The sequence below is a fragment of the Trichogramma pretiosum genome, unplaced genomic scaffold (genome assembly GCF_000599845.2).
Source record: "Trichogramma pretiosum strain Unisexual culture from Peru unplaced genomic scaffold, Tpre_2.0 scaffold77, whole genome shotgun sequence".
In the NCBI taxonomy this organism is placed as follows: Eukaryota; Metazoa; Arthropoda; class Insecta; order Hymenoptera; family Trichogrammatidae; genus Trichogramma; species Trichogramma pretiosum.
In genome coordinates, this window is record NW_019641667.1 from 70128 (window position 1) to 84070 (window position 13943).

General features: G+C 45.4%; 1 protein-coding gene across 3 annotated transcripts in view; it reads left to right on the forward strand.

The window, feature by feature from the left end:
• LOC106648640 (putative polypeptide N-acetylgalactosaminyltransferase 9) overlaps positions 1 to 13943 on the forward strand; it is a 130161-nt gene that overhangs the window by 54620 nt on the left and 61598 nt on the right. The window lies entirely within an intron of this gene.

The window sequence follows — 13943 nt, forward strand, 5'->3', positions numbered from 1 at the left end:
AGCGCACTCCATTTTCCTTTCGCACACGGCTCGAAAGCAGAGCAGAGCAGAGCAGAGCATCGCACGTTTGCAGAGAGGCGCGTACTATATCTGCTGTGTGTATGTGTGATGTGTATAGGTATTATTGCTGCCTCGGGAAAGGTGACTCGATGTATATACATAGTATAGGCGTATGTGTAGTATATAGTCGCTCTTGTGTAGCATCAAGATTGCATTATAGAGTTAAGTGCATTGGCTCGGGCTCTCCTATACGTATATATAGAATACTGTACTCGGGGCAGCAGCAGCACTACACACAAGCCGGAGAAAGTTCGCCTCGTGAGCAGTGCGCAGACGGTCTCTCTCTTCTCTCTCTCTCTCTCTCTATGTAGAACCCATACATATGTGTGCATGTGCACGAGTGTGTAGATAGTAGTAGTGGTGGTGGTGGTGGTGGTACAGTGGATGCTGTCGCTCCGGCACGCTCAATTAATAAGCGGTCATTAGCCTTGGGTCGTGCCAAAGCTTCACCTGTCGCGCGCGTACCCGCGCCGCACACTCGTCACTCTCGAGCGAGCTGCAGATACGATTTCCAGGCGACGGCTCCGTACCACTATACCGTAGCTTTAATTGGATGGGCTTTGTATGACTTATAGATATATGTACGTGTGTGTGTGTGTGTGTGTGTGTGCGTCTGTGCGCCAATTGGAATTTGCCATGTGAATTAGTCGAGGAGCTAGAAGACAGTGTATATAGGTATGCAGCGTTGGAGTGAGAGAGAGAAATAGCGACCGCTGACCCGAGAACAGAGCAGCAGCATCACTTTCTCGAGAGGTGCTGCTGCTGCACGCGCAGACTCATCTCCACACTCACTCTCTCTGGTCGAGGCTTTTTCTCGCTCAGCTCTCGACTCGTTCGTTTTCGCACACACACACACAGAGCTGATATAGTCCGACTTTTTTCTCTCTGACGTACGTAACGCAGGAAAAACTTTTGCGCCGCGCGGCAAAACGAATACGAAACTTATCTACTACCCCCGTTCGAGAGAGTGAGCGTTTATCGGGTGCGGCGGCAGTCCACTGTGTTCGTCCCAGACGTATTTATCCCTCTCTTTAACGATATATACGTAGTAAAAGGTTGAAAAAATATACGAGAGCTCGTACGTGTCCATCACTTGCGAGTACGAACGCCGCTTCGAAGTGTGCAAGCTCTCGATATCCGACGACCTTCGAGCCTCATCATCACCATCGTCCCTCTGCGCTGCAGTAGTAGAAGTCATTAGCGAGAATAATGGAATCCCGTGAAATGTAATGCGATCATTGGCCCTCTCTCACTAGTAGGCCTCCGGTGGAATTTGGGTGTGCTCCATCTCGTGCCCGTACTGACACGGTCTAGCCCTTTCTCGACAGTGGAATTTCATCGCTTGACGAGTATCTCGTGTGCGCCACGTTGTACTACTGTATAATATACCCGATGGTCCAAGAAGAGCTGACAATAAAGCAACAGCAGCTGCTGTTACTGCTGCTGCAGCGCCACGTCGTCGTCTCATTACAAGATTATGAACTTTTCGACAAAGGGCTGCTGTTCGTCGTCCTCGTGCTGCTCTCAATTTTCAAACTAGAAAATAACTTGGTCTTACAGAGCTTTTGTGTATAAGTGTATGCGTGTGTAACGAAGGAGCTGTAGTATAGTAGAATATATAGTACTCGTTGACTTGCAAAGCTCGATCCTTGCACCCGATATTCTCCAAGAGCTTTTATTCCTTTTCTCGAAGGCAATTGAATGTCGTCCTCGTCGTCGTCGTCGTCGTCGTTGCGCAGCCTGTGCGTAAAGCAGCAGCACCAGCTGAGGCTCAATAGCCAATGCATACAGCTGCTCGAGCTATATAATATATATAGCCGGAGGAGAATATATAATCAGCAAAATAAATTGTCATTGGGTTCAGGTTCGAATTCTATCGATAGCAGCAGCGAGCGAGCGAGGACTAGAAGGAGTAGGGGGACAGCAGCAGGTATTGAGTGCGAGAGAAAGAAGGCGCAGTATATATATAGAGAGAGAGAGGGGTAATTTACGACTGCGCTTAATTACGCGCCATTCGACCTAATGGAGTCTCTGGACGACGAGTTTAATTCAAAGTGAGAGGGTAGAGGTTAAATGAAACGAGAAGCAAAGTCATAGTTGTAGTAGTAGTAACTGTGTGTGTATGTGACACTGCCACTGCCGCATAGCCTCTAATGTAGAGGTTATTTCAAAGAGGTTTATATACACTCATTTGACTCTGTGTGTGTGTATATAAGTATATACCGGTGCGAGGCTGAGTGCAGGCGCAGTATATCCGGTTTGTGTGTAGCTAGCTCTGCTGCTGCGGGATCGCTGAGCGCGCTAGCTTTTGGATTAGATTGAGCCTTTGCCAAAGAGAGAGAGAGAGAGAGAGGTAGCACACACATCCATACACAACCATCCCTTTGCCGGAGCGCGAACGTGTATAATACGTGCGGGTTTTCAACGCGCGCGCGTGCCTATATGCACCGGCATGACTCTCCTGCTGCTGCAGCCAATGACGGCCCCCAAAGCGAGAGAGAGAGAGAGAGCTCGATTTGGGGGGGATTGCAGCTCGATGTACACCTTTGTGGTCGTCGTCATCGGTGGCGGTCCGTACCCTATAACACACACACACACATGCATGTACGTGTTGGTGCGATTCGATCGCGAACGCCAGTACCACCACCGAATCATGAAGATTCCATGCGTGCAGCTACGCAGTGTGTACATAGCCCATATCTGTCGTGCCTTTTGATCTCTCGCTATCTACTGCTGCCGCTGCTGTTACCGATGCGGATGAAAATCTTCCATTTACGTCGCATCTCCGGTTCGATTAAAACGAACGAGCTTTCTGGACTTTTCCTCCTTTCCGTCCGTTTTTTTTCTCTCTTCGCGTTCAATTTAAAGTCATACACACACACAAATTACTCGGCTCGATTCTTTAATCTCTCTATCTGGCTTTCCTCGTCGCTTTCTTTTGTCGAGCTCACCGGGGCAATCAGTTCACCCAAGAAAAGCTCATTTATTCCTATAGCCTCCAACATCGCAAAGAAAGAAATTTATCCGTGCAACAAAGAGCGCCTACGCCGAGTTTTGCGCTTTGCGATTTTTTTCCATCTCTCTCGCTCTCATTTTCTCTCTCTCTCTCTCTCTCTCTCTCTTTCCTTCTCTCTTCAAGAGCGAGAAGAAAAGCTGAAACGAATCTATAATAGTGAATCCGTCAAGTGGCTGAGAGCGAGAGAGGCCGCTCCCTCTCGTTTCTCTATACCTCCACTCCCTGCTGCCTTGCGCGCTTGTGCTTCCTTTTACGAGTGCACAAAGTTGAAATAGTTTCTCAGAAGTTTATATATACGCCCTCGTCGTCGTCGTTGCCGTAGTTGCACACACATAGTCTTTCTCTCTCGTATGTAAATGCTTTATTTACCTGCAATCTGGTAGATACAACAATGTTTGGATAGTGCCGCGCGCGGCGCACACTAGATTCCGTGACTCTTACCTGCGACGCGAGGCGCACATAGCTCGCTCACTACTACCACTACTCCTGTCGTGGGCGCCAAAGACTGTATATACGTGTGTGTGAGTACGTGAAGCTAGTGTGTACACCGTATGTACTGGATGCAATTTTCCCCTAGAGCTTTTTCCTCTCTCTACCTCTCGTGCCCCCATTTATACGACTGCTACATATACAGCTAAAATGTTTCTCTTGTTCTCTTTCTTTTATATTTTCTTTTAATATTCTTCCGGACCGACACTTGCCGCGCGCCCGCCACGCTTCGTGCGTATATATACGAGCGAGCGTGCAATAATCTCGCGAGATTATTTCTTCGCTGCGGTGCATGAGATCGTGGAGTCGACGGAGAACGGCTGTCAAATTGATTTTTGTTTTGCTTTTTTACGATTTATAGGGTAGTCGGACCAATCAATGACCAGGTATCAGTGAATGAACATTTTGGAAAATTTCATACGAAAAACGATTTAAAATATATTTATATGGTCGTTATTCAATTCTTCAGCGAACGAAGTGTCTTGCTTTTTTGGCCAATTATCACATGACAAGAAAAAAGAATAATTATTGCACGTCCAAAAGTGGTCAATCACTGGTCCAAGTACCCTATAATAAGTTATCAGTGGTAGAAATGATAAATTTTAATAATAATTTAATAAACAAAAAGTAATCGATTATAACTTTTTTAAATACATGACCATCAATTGGTTGATTTTTGGCTACTATTCAGTGAAATTTTGTTACAAATATAAGGAGCATTGTAAATAACGTGTAATACCATTTTAAGGTTCTACCGCTAGATGGCGAGCAGCCCTATATCTAAATCTGTAAGTGGCAAGGTTAAAATAATTGTATAAAGTCATCTATTTTTTTGAGATTTAGACATTGTCTTAATCCATTTTTTAATTATCATCAACTGATAACGACAAACAATTTTAAGATAAAGACTATCTCGTTATGAAAGAGACAATATTTACCAAATCGCAATTCTCTTTATTGCACGAATTCAGAAGGATTTTAATACCACAAAGGCAATACCGCAATAGCAAATACCACATACAAAGTCCAAACACGCGAAAAATAAATACGACTAGATAAATAAATATTGTCGCTCTTATTAATAAGCTATTATTTAGAACGAACAATCAAAATCTTTCTTCACTTCGATTCATAATAATAATACGTAAAAAAATACATAATTTTTTCTCTCCTTTTTTTTCGGTCCGACACTCGGCACACGCATTTTCTCGTAAATTGATCGTATGCCATACATCGAACTATGTGTGTGTGTGTGTGTGTGTGTGTGTGTGTGTGTGTGTGTGTGTGTGTGTGTGTGTGTGTGTGTGTGTGTGNGTTTTTTCGTGTGTGTGTGTAATCAACGAACGATCGGAAAAATCGACGTGCATATAAGTTTGTGCGCAGCAGTCGGTACACGACGATATCGCATCCCTTTCCCTCGTATGTATAAAAGCTTATAGCTCGAGCAAGTCTGCGTGCGAGCGAGCGAGCGAGTATACATACACGACGCGTCGAGCGTATATGTACAGAGAAAAAAATGAGAAAACGAGATTAATGCCCTCAATTCGGATGGCTGCTGTACGTAGCAGTAGAAGAGAGACCCCTGGCGCTCGAGTTTTCATCTTCTTGGCCTGCTGCTGCTGCTGCTCCTCGTGCAAAAGGAGGAGGAGGATGAGAAGGATGTCGGGGCGCTAGACTATATAGGAAATGTAGGAGAAGAAGAAGAAGCCTTTTCGCGTTTTAGTTTCTCCTCGTAAATAACAGGACGCAGCGGCGGCGGCCACCAACCCTCCTCCTTCGCCTCTTCCTTCGCGCTCAGTTGCAGTGGCAGTCCGGATACGTTTCAATTTTTCACGCTGCTACCTTCTCATCAATCTCCACTCTAGCATGATACATTGCTTTACTAGCCCCCCACGCCAACGCTGCTGCTGCTGCTGCTGCTGCCGCTGCAAGCTCCAACCTCCTTCTTTCTCTCTCACTTTTACACACGCGCGCTCACTCGCCCACCACAACAGTCCCCTTTCGAGCTTTTTCCTCATTTTTTTTTTCTGTTTTTTTTTTTTTTTTTACTTCTTTTCTCGTTTTTGCGAGCGTCACACTGTGCTTGTGCTGCTGCTGCTACTGCCACTGCTGCCACTGATGCGGTGGTGGTTGCTGCTGCTGTGGTGCGGTGGTCGTTGCGGTTCACGCGAAAATACATACGAGCTTTTTCGTACACTATTATAGCCAGGCTGAGAGACCTCTGAAGCTGAAGCTTGATACATGGAAATTAAAATAGAGGCACGCGAGCTTTCTCTCTTTTTAGAAAACTCACATACGTATATAGGTGCACACGTGCGGGGGCTTGGATTCTCGCGCGTTTGTTTTTTGTGCTTCTTTCCAGTGTATGCGTATGCCTCGGCAATGCGAATGCCAGCCACGCAGCAGCAGCAGCTCTGTACAGTAGCAGCACAGAAAGAGTTCACCATTATACGACACACTATAGCATATACTATACGGCAGTTTTTTCGTTTCTTTTTCCTTGCCCCCGCCGCGCCGTCTCCTGTTTGTGTCGCTTTAATTTTTTCGAGTGTGACTTCATTCCGTGCCGAAGGCGCCTAAGTGCGTGGCTTAGTTTCGCTTCCTCTTTTTACTTTCATTTTTTTTGTTTTTATATTTTTAATATTTATTTCGACGCACCAAGTGCGCGAGAGCGAGCGAGCCGTTATATTTTTATTATGCGCGCGCCCTTCCAGAAACAGCTCCACGTATAGCAGCTCTTGAGTGGTCCCATTGTGGTGCAATTTCTCATTTCGAGTCAAATTGTTTCGCGCGCACCCCGTCTTTTTGCACTGCGGTCTTCGTCGTTTTTTTGGGCAATACTAATTTGCCGACTTTTGAATTTTTCATCTCGTTTGCTGCGCAGCTGGTGGTGGTGGTGATATATGGCACACACTATTTAAACAACAATTTTTGTTGTACGGATCGTTGCATGTGATTAGATTATTATATTTGTATGCGCGCTCCGATTTATAATTATTCGAGGCGGGAAGATAGTTGTGACAGTCGTTCACAGCAGCTCCCGGGGGACGACGCGCGAGATAATGAAGTATTATTCTCCTTCGACAATTATATATAAATGTCCACCGTACTGCGCAAAACGACTGAGTAATTTAAACGTCGAGTAGTGTATATTGCACCGCCTTTTTATAACAAGATAGCAGTACCCAACGCGCGCAGCAAGGATATAGTTGACTATTAATCGAGCGAATGAAAATTGACAATTGCAATTCTGCTTTTGCTCGCTCGCTTGTAGTTGCCATGGTAGTAGTAGCAGCAGCTATTTCCGCTTTCATAATTTATCATCGTGTCAATTAAGCGTTTTCTGCGCTGCACAGCACACAGAGCTATACCAGCCAGAGCCGCTGCCCGTGGCCAAGTTCTCACACGTCAAATTTATTCGGCCGGGAAAACTAGAGTGTACGACATATAAATATCAATATAAATGCGAGGAATATATATATGTACGTAGGTGTACAGATGCAGCTATCTCTCTCAGCTCGATGTACAAAGGGCAGAGATCCACTGCTGCTTCGGTATCAAAGCCATGCGCTGCGCTGTTCAAGTCGCAAAGTGTGTCCCCGTGTGCGTGTCCAGGTCATGGATACGTACGTACTGCTGCTGCAGAGAGATGGAAAAAGTTTCCTCGCGAGCCATAAATTAATTAACGTTTTCACCAGCAGTGCTGTACTGCTGCTGCAGCTCCGCAGAGAGAGAGAGAGAGAGAGAGACAGAGAGCAACAATCTGCAAGCAGCGCCGCGCGACACTCGGCCGACTATACGACGCATATATAGCTAGAGTGAGAGAGAGAGCACTGCATATTGTAACGTATGGATCGCAAAAGTGAACGCGGGGGTGGAGAGGCTGGGGCTGGCCTGGCCTGGCTATGCTCAGTTCGGCATTGTACACATGGCGCGCGGCTACATAACTATACGTGCGCGACGTCGACGAAACACATAAAAGCTCGCAATGCACCGCTGCTGCTATATGGAGTTCACGCGCGCGGCAAGAGCAAGAGTTAATTGAGTTACGCGTCATCCAGTGCTGCTGCTGCTGCTGCTGCTGCTGCTGCTTCTCGCTGAGTATCAGCGCGTTTGTTCAGCCCTCGTGTACATATATATGCGTTATACGCGTCTTTCTCGCATACGTATGCGCGTGAAAAGTTGCGAAAATGGCAAATTCAAAAAGTTTTATAACATACTCGCGCCCCGCTCGTATATAGCTTATATGGCCTTCTACTACTCTTTGCCGAGCCGCTATATCGTACAGCTGCATCATCGTGGACACGATCATACTACGTATAACTTTGCGTGCTGCAGCCGAGCTTTTCCGAAGCCGAGATCGCGGCGGGCATATTGTGTGTGTGTCTGTGCGGTTAAAAAGTTGTTTATCGCAATCCTCGCGCGGTACTTGTAATACATCGCCGCTAGCTCTGCATCGTTGGTAAATTTGAAGAGCTCGTATTCTAGCCTTTATATTATTATTATTATTATAAAAGTGTATGAGCTTTGGCATCGAGACGCGTATAATACGTCGTCGTTGTTTTATTATTAGCCTATGACGACGACGACGATCATCGCACGATGATACTCGAGAGCGGCGCGCAGGTACACATCCGGTGTGTATATGTGTTTACGCAGCAAAAGCTGTATATGTACATATACGCGTATGGCGGTGGTGATGCTTGCACACACCACGAGGAACTCGGTATAAAACCGACAAATCGGAAATATCGGATGTAGGCATGCCTACGCTGCTGCTACATAACACATTGTTGTGTTGTGTGTGACTCGTGCTGCGCCGTATACAGCGCATCGATTAGCGGAATTATTCCTTTCCCGTTTGCGTGTGCAGCAGTGGTAGCAGGTACTTACACACACAGCAGCAGCACAACTGAGCATTGTTTCGCGCTCGCTTTCCTCTACTGCTACTGTCGAAATATTCCGGCCCAATATTCGCGCGCGTGCAGCGCAACTATCGGTAGTAGTAGTGTACGGAAACCGCAGACTTGATTTCCCCGAAATTTCCGTGCGCAGCTCGCCGAGAGAGAGAAGCGCTTCGGGGCTTAAAGTATGAATTTATATAAGAGAGAGAGAGGGAGAGAGAGATGGGTTAGAAAGAGAGACGAACATCCATCGCTTAGGGAATATCTTTTTAATCTCTTTGTTATAATATGTAGATGATGCACGCGCGCTACGCTGCTACCTACTCGCGAGAGCACAAGACTAGTAGCGGTAGCAGCGAGAGCAAAAGTTTGCTTTTGGCTCCCGGGATGATATTGAATAAGGTTGCGAGCGAGCGAGAGCGACTGCAGGCATATATAAAAGTTTCTATCTTGCGAATTTACCTGCATGAATATATATCTTGCGGGTGTTCCATTGCCTTTAACGGAAGTATGAGGGAGGCCTCTCTCTCTCTCTCTTTCTCCATGTAGCTCGATCCTTTTTTTCTTCTCTCTTGCTACATAGTACCGTACGCGTCCATATAGCTGGCCCCGAACGAAAACTCGTCGTTTAACTTTTTTCCCGCTGCCATATAGCGCGCACATTCCGAAGCGACGTTCTTTTCAACGATGTTTACCTTTTTTTCTATCTATTCGCTTTTCCTCTCGCTCGAGCACTATCGTCTTTTCCCAGCAGCACCCAGAGAGTGGAAGCTGCTGCTGCTACTCTCTGCGCCATAGAGAGATATTTCAATTAATTAAATTCTTTGCTCGACTTTTACAATTTTTGAAAAGCTCCCTGCCCCGTTGCTGGGTGATGTATATACACTTGGCGTATCGTCGTGATTTTTTTTCTTTTCTTCTTTCTTTTTTTTTGCCGTCATAGATATCTATGACTCCGTGTGTACTCGTGAATAATATTCGACGATACTTAATGCCTCTGTGTCCGATGCACTTTTTGCGCGCTGAAACTCGATAACTAAGTAAACATCTCTCTCTCTTACTCACTCGAGAGCGCATCGCAAAGAATCAAACTCAAACATCCAAGTTTTGCTCGTACTTATGAAAAAAGAAAAATTGCTTTATAAATAAACGAAACACGACTTTACGTCTCGGTCCGGTTGGGAGGCTGGAAGTATCGGTAATTTTCCCCGTGCCGGATCGTTATTAATTTCGAAACTTTGGCCTCTGCAAGGATACATACGTACATACAATCGAAGCACTGCACTGCACAGGCAGGCGGCAGCTGGAAAATCGATCGCGCGGGTTATACCTTAGATGTACTACGTGCGATTGTGCTACTACTAGTACCTCGAGAGCTAGTAGTAAGTATAACCGGCGATAAATCAAAGGCTCGCGCGAAAGCACCGAAAGTTTTTTTTCTCCTTCTTCTTCGTACTGTACCGACAAATATAAATTTTCTATCCAATTACGTACGGTTACGGATCTACGGTCGAGAATCGGCTGCGCTCCGTCCCGTTCGACTATATTCTGTATAATATCCCTCCGTGATATCTTATAGCAATTAAAACTGACGAAATCTATAAAAGCCTCGCTGCACTCGTATTCCTCCTTTAACTGCTTATGAACTTTATAAATACAGCGTAAATCATTTCTCGTGTGAGTATGTACGTGTGTGTGTGTGTGTGCGCGCGCGCACACATGAAAGAAAATGTTATCTTTCGGTCGTGCTCTCGTGGTCGCGCGCGATAAAGCGATGAAGCGTACATATACGTTCGTTATTATAATAAGCCCAGGCGCTTCTCGTTTTGCGCACGCGTCTAAGCTCGCGTATATTACGTGTGGATTTTATTAATTAAAATTCCAAAAGGCCGCGTTTTGAAAATGATCCTTCGGCCGCGATGCATAATATATCCTATATATTGGAAAATCAGTTTCAGAGCAAAAATGAAAAGGGTCGGATTCTCTCTGACGTAATTAGCTTTAAAAAAAGTATTATAATAAAGCCTGACCGGCCAGTATATAGTAGTCAGTCTGTGGAAAAGAGGGATTTTCGATATGCATATCGAAAGCAGCAGCAGCGGCAGCCTCTCTTCTTCGCGGCGCACATCATCTTGTTAGCTGGGAAAACGTCGAATAAATGCAGTCGGTCATTATATAGACCGGACAGAGAGAGAGAGAGAGAGAGAAGCTTCATACGTGAGCGGTACTTTTCTTGTATAATGAAAGAAATAAAAACGAACGAAGACAAAAGCCACGGGGCTCGTACTTATACTACTGACCCGGAGCACGAGAGAGATAGAGAGATCGAGCAAGAGAAAAAATCACTGGAAAAATATGCATATCTTGCTAGTGGCAGGCTTGGCGAATTTTCGAGATTTTTTAAAACCATTTTCAAGGAAGCAAATTAATTAATCTCGAGGCTTGGCATATATAGAATGTGCAGCGGCAGCAGCAGCACCAGAGCTGTGTAGACGTAAATTTTTTAAAGAAAGACTGGCGTGCAAGACTGTGCGGAGTTAAAAAATTATGGACTTTAACGAAGCCACCACCGCTGCTGCTGCAAGCCGACGAGAGACGAGATGAGGGGGATAATTTTTTTCAAGTAATCCTAACGAGGAGTAAAGTAAAGTAAAGTAAAAAAAGGAGAAGTAAATTGCAAAGCTCGGAAGAAATCAACTTCGATAATCGTGGAGTATATAATTCTCTCCCGAGTCTCTCTTAACGAATTGGTATATAAATATAATATAAACGAATATAATTTTATTCATCGCACACGCTTAATTGTGTCACACTACCGGTCTCTCTCTCTCTATGCATATATTTATGTTTACGTGTGCCGCGCGCCACGCGTATACAAGTAAGCAAAGCGAAGCAAGAATATGTGCGCAGCGGAAACAAAAGTTCGCGTCAGCGAGAAGTATAGAGAAGTCGTCGCTATATACGCGGGGATTGCGCAAACAGCAGCAGAAGCTTAGGGTGATGCGATGGAACTCGCGTGGGAGGAGGCAAAAAAAAATTCGCGCTCTCTTCGTAGGAGGTCTGCAACTATGAATTGTTCTTCCGATGAGCATTCATGCCGATTGCGTAATTTGCTCGCGTGTACTTTTACATTATGCACTACCATGAAGCTGCGCACATATGTTTATGGGCCTATGATCTATAAATGTATAGGAAAAGGAACGCGCGGGAGGCTCGCGAAGCGTATCGTATAGATAGTACTTTAAATCGGAGCCTCGGTCACTACACGAGCCGCCGTATACATATATAGGTGTATATCGGCGCTTCCACTGCCACCACCGCTGCCGCATCGACTCCTTCTCCCGCGGCACAACTCGGCACTCGGCAGAATTTCGAATCGCAATCAAAGTACAGTATAGTGCTGTGTTGTACGGCGCTGGTGCGGCGGCACCGAGCTATTAGTTCGCCACCGACCGGCTGACCGCGAGGAGAGTCTGCCTCTCCGTGCTATACACGACTATTCTACACTGTTACATATATAATACCAACACATCGCAGACGGCGCGCAGCGCGGCGTGGCAGCTCCGCATTTGCCGACGCGCACAGGTGTGTTTGAGCGCTGCGTATTATACTCTTTGGCCCTCCAGCCGAAAATTTACGTATGGGATTACCGAGTGCAAATATACCAGTTTATGTATATACCTTTGTCTATTCTATTTCTGCGAGTGTATTTTGTGTGTGTGTGTGTCAATGTGAGTGAGTTAGTGACTGGGTGTGTATTACAAAGGTGCACGTGCCGTGTGTTTAGACATACGATTGCGTGTGCGGGAGCAGTGTGTACATTAGATAGTTTCCGGGGGCATAATTGAGACGCACGAGTTCGACGCGCAAAATAATAATAGTCGAGGCAACCGGCAACAACAACAACAACAAAAAAGAAACGGAGTCACGAGGTAATGAAACGATTTTTCCCTTTTAAATACCCGCGTGCCCGCGCGCGTACTCTAATTGCCCCAACGACTCGGCGAGGCAGAAGAGAGAAAAAAAAACGATCGAACAATAGCTGCGCCGCGGGTTTACTATTACGTTTTAAATCTGGGAAAGAAAGAAGGGAGTCGTTTACTTGTATACAGCCGAGGATTTTTCGCACGCTTCATTTCTAAGCGTAATACATAAGACTAGATATATCTATTAGCAGCCGAGTATATGAGTGAAGTAACAGTTCTTCTTCTTCTTCGCGCGCACATATGCTCGCGCCTTGGCTTTATCTGCGCTCTCATTGTTTAAACTTACGATATCGTTACGCGGCTTTTTCTCCCATACGTGTGTACAGCTGTACGTATGTGTGCATATGCAAACAAGAGCACATACCACTCGGGCGCGCGCGTGCGAGAGAGAGAGAGAGAGAGAGAGAGATATTGATACATCGATAATGGAATATTTCGGATGGTAATACATATATCGAGAAGCGATCGTGATTGGCAGAACTATAGGCCGATATTTTGCCGAAACACTTTACATTCATTGCGATCGAGCTTAAACAACAACGTCGAGCGGTGAAACGTTGTTAATTATCGTGATTCTGCAGGCCGAATGGGTACGGACGAAAGCTTTATAGTATGTGTTACGCCTTGTACAATACGCAGAGAGATGTCTTCTGCGCGCGATATATATAGAGAGAGAAAGTTCCTCGTCCCGAGCGTTCCTGTGTTTATAGAGACAACAGACATCTATCTACGCGGGGTGCCGCGGATGACGTTTTCGGCGATTACCTTTAAACTCGAGTACGAGAGAGGCTTTTATATTTGTCTTCGGACAATCGTGCATTATAATCGGGTATTTATATAAATACGTATCGATCCGAGCCATCGAGACGCGTGTATACACTTCGCGGATACATCTCTCATCGCGTCCTGATTAATCCGTTATTGGCAGTGACTGTTCGGAACGATCCATGCTCGTTGTGTGTACCGTTGACGATGATCCCACGTATGTACGAATCCCAAAAAATTAATATACCGTATCGTAATTCACGCGCAACCTGTTGGCTTTGACATTACATTCTGGAACTTGTTGTGGGGATTCTTTCGAGCGTGATATAATGCGGTAATTATGTATAGATTTGACAAAAAAAGAGAAGAGAATAATATATCGGTTTGTGGATCGCACGCGCATACGATTATAACGTATATGATTTCTCTTTTCTTCTTCCTCTCCGATAATATATATGTCTCGTGTGTGTGCGAGAGCAGGTAATAGACATCAATCTCCGTCACAACACACTTCGCAGCATATACAGCCAATCAACTATAGTTTTCCCAAAATTAATCTCGATACGCGACTTTGCCCTGAGAAAATACAACTAAATGTATACATCTACGCGAGACGTTTGCGTATATCTAATAAACGGTGTGCGATGCTGCTATATACCACACACAGCTCTGGCTCTGTTATTCATGTCCTTAACGCGTATTATTCCGTGCACTGCAGAGAGT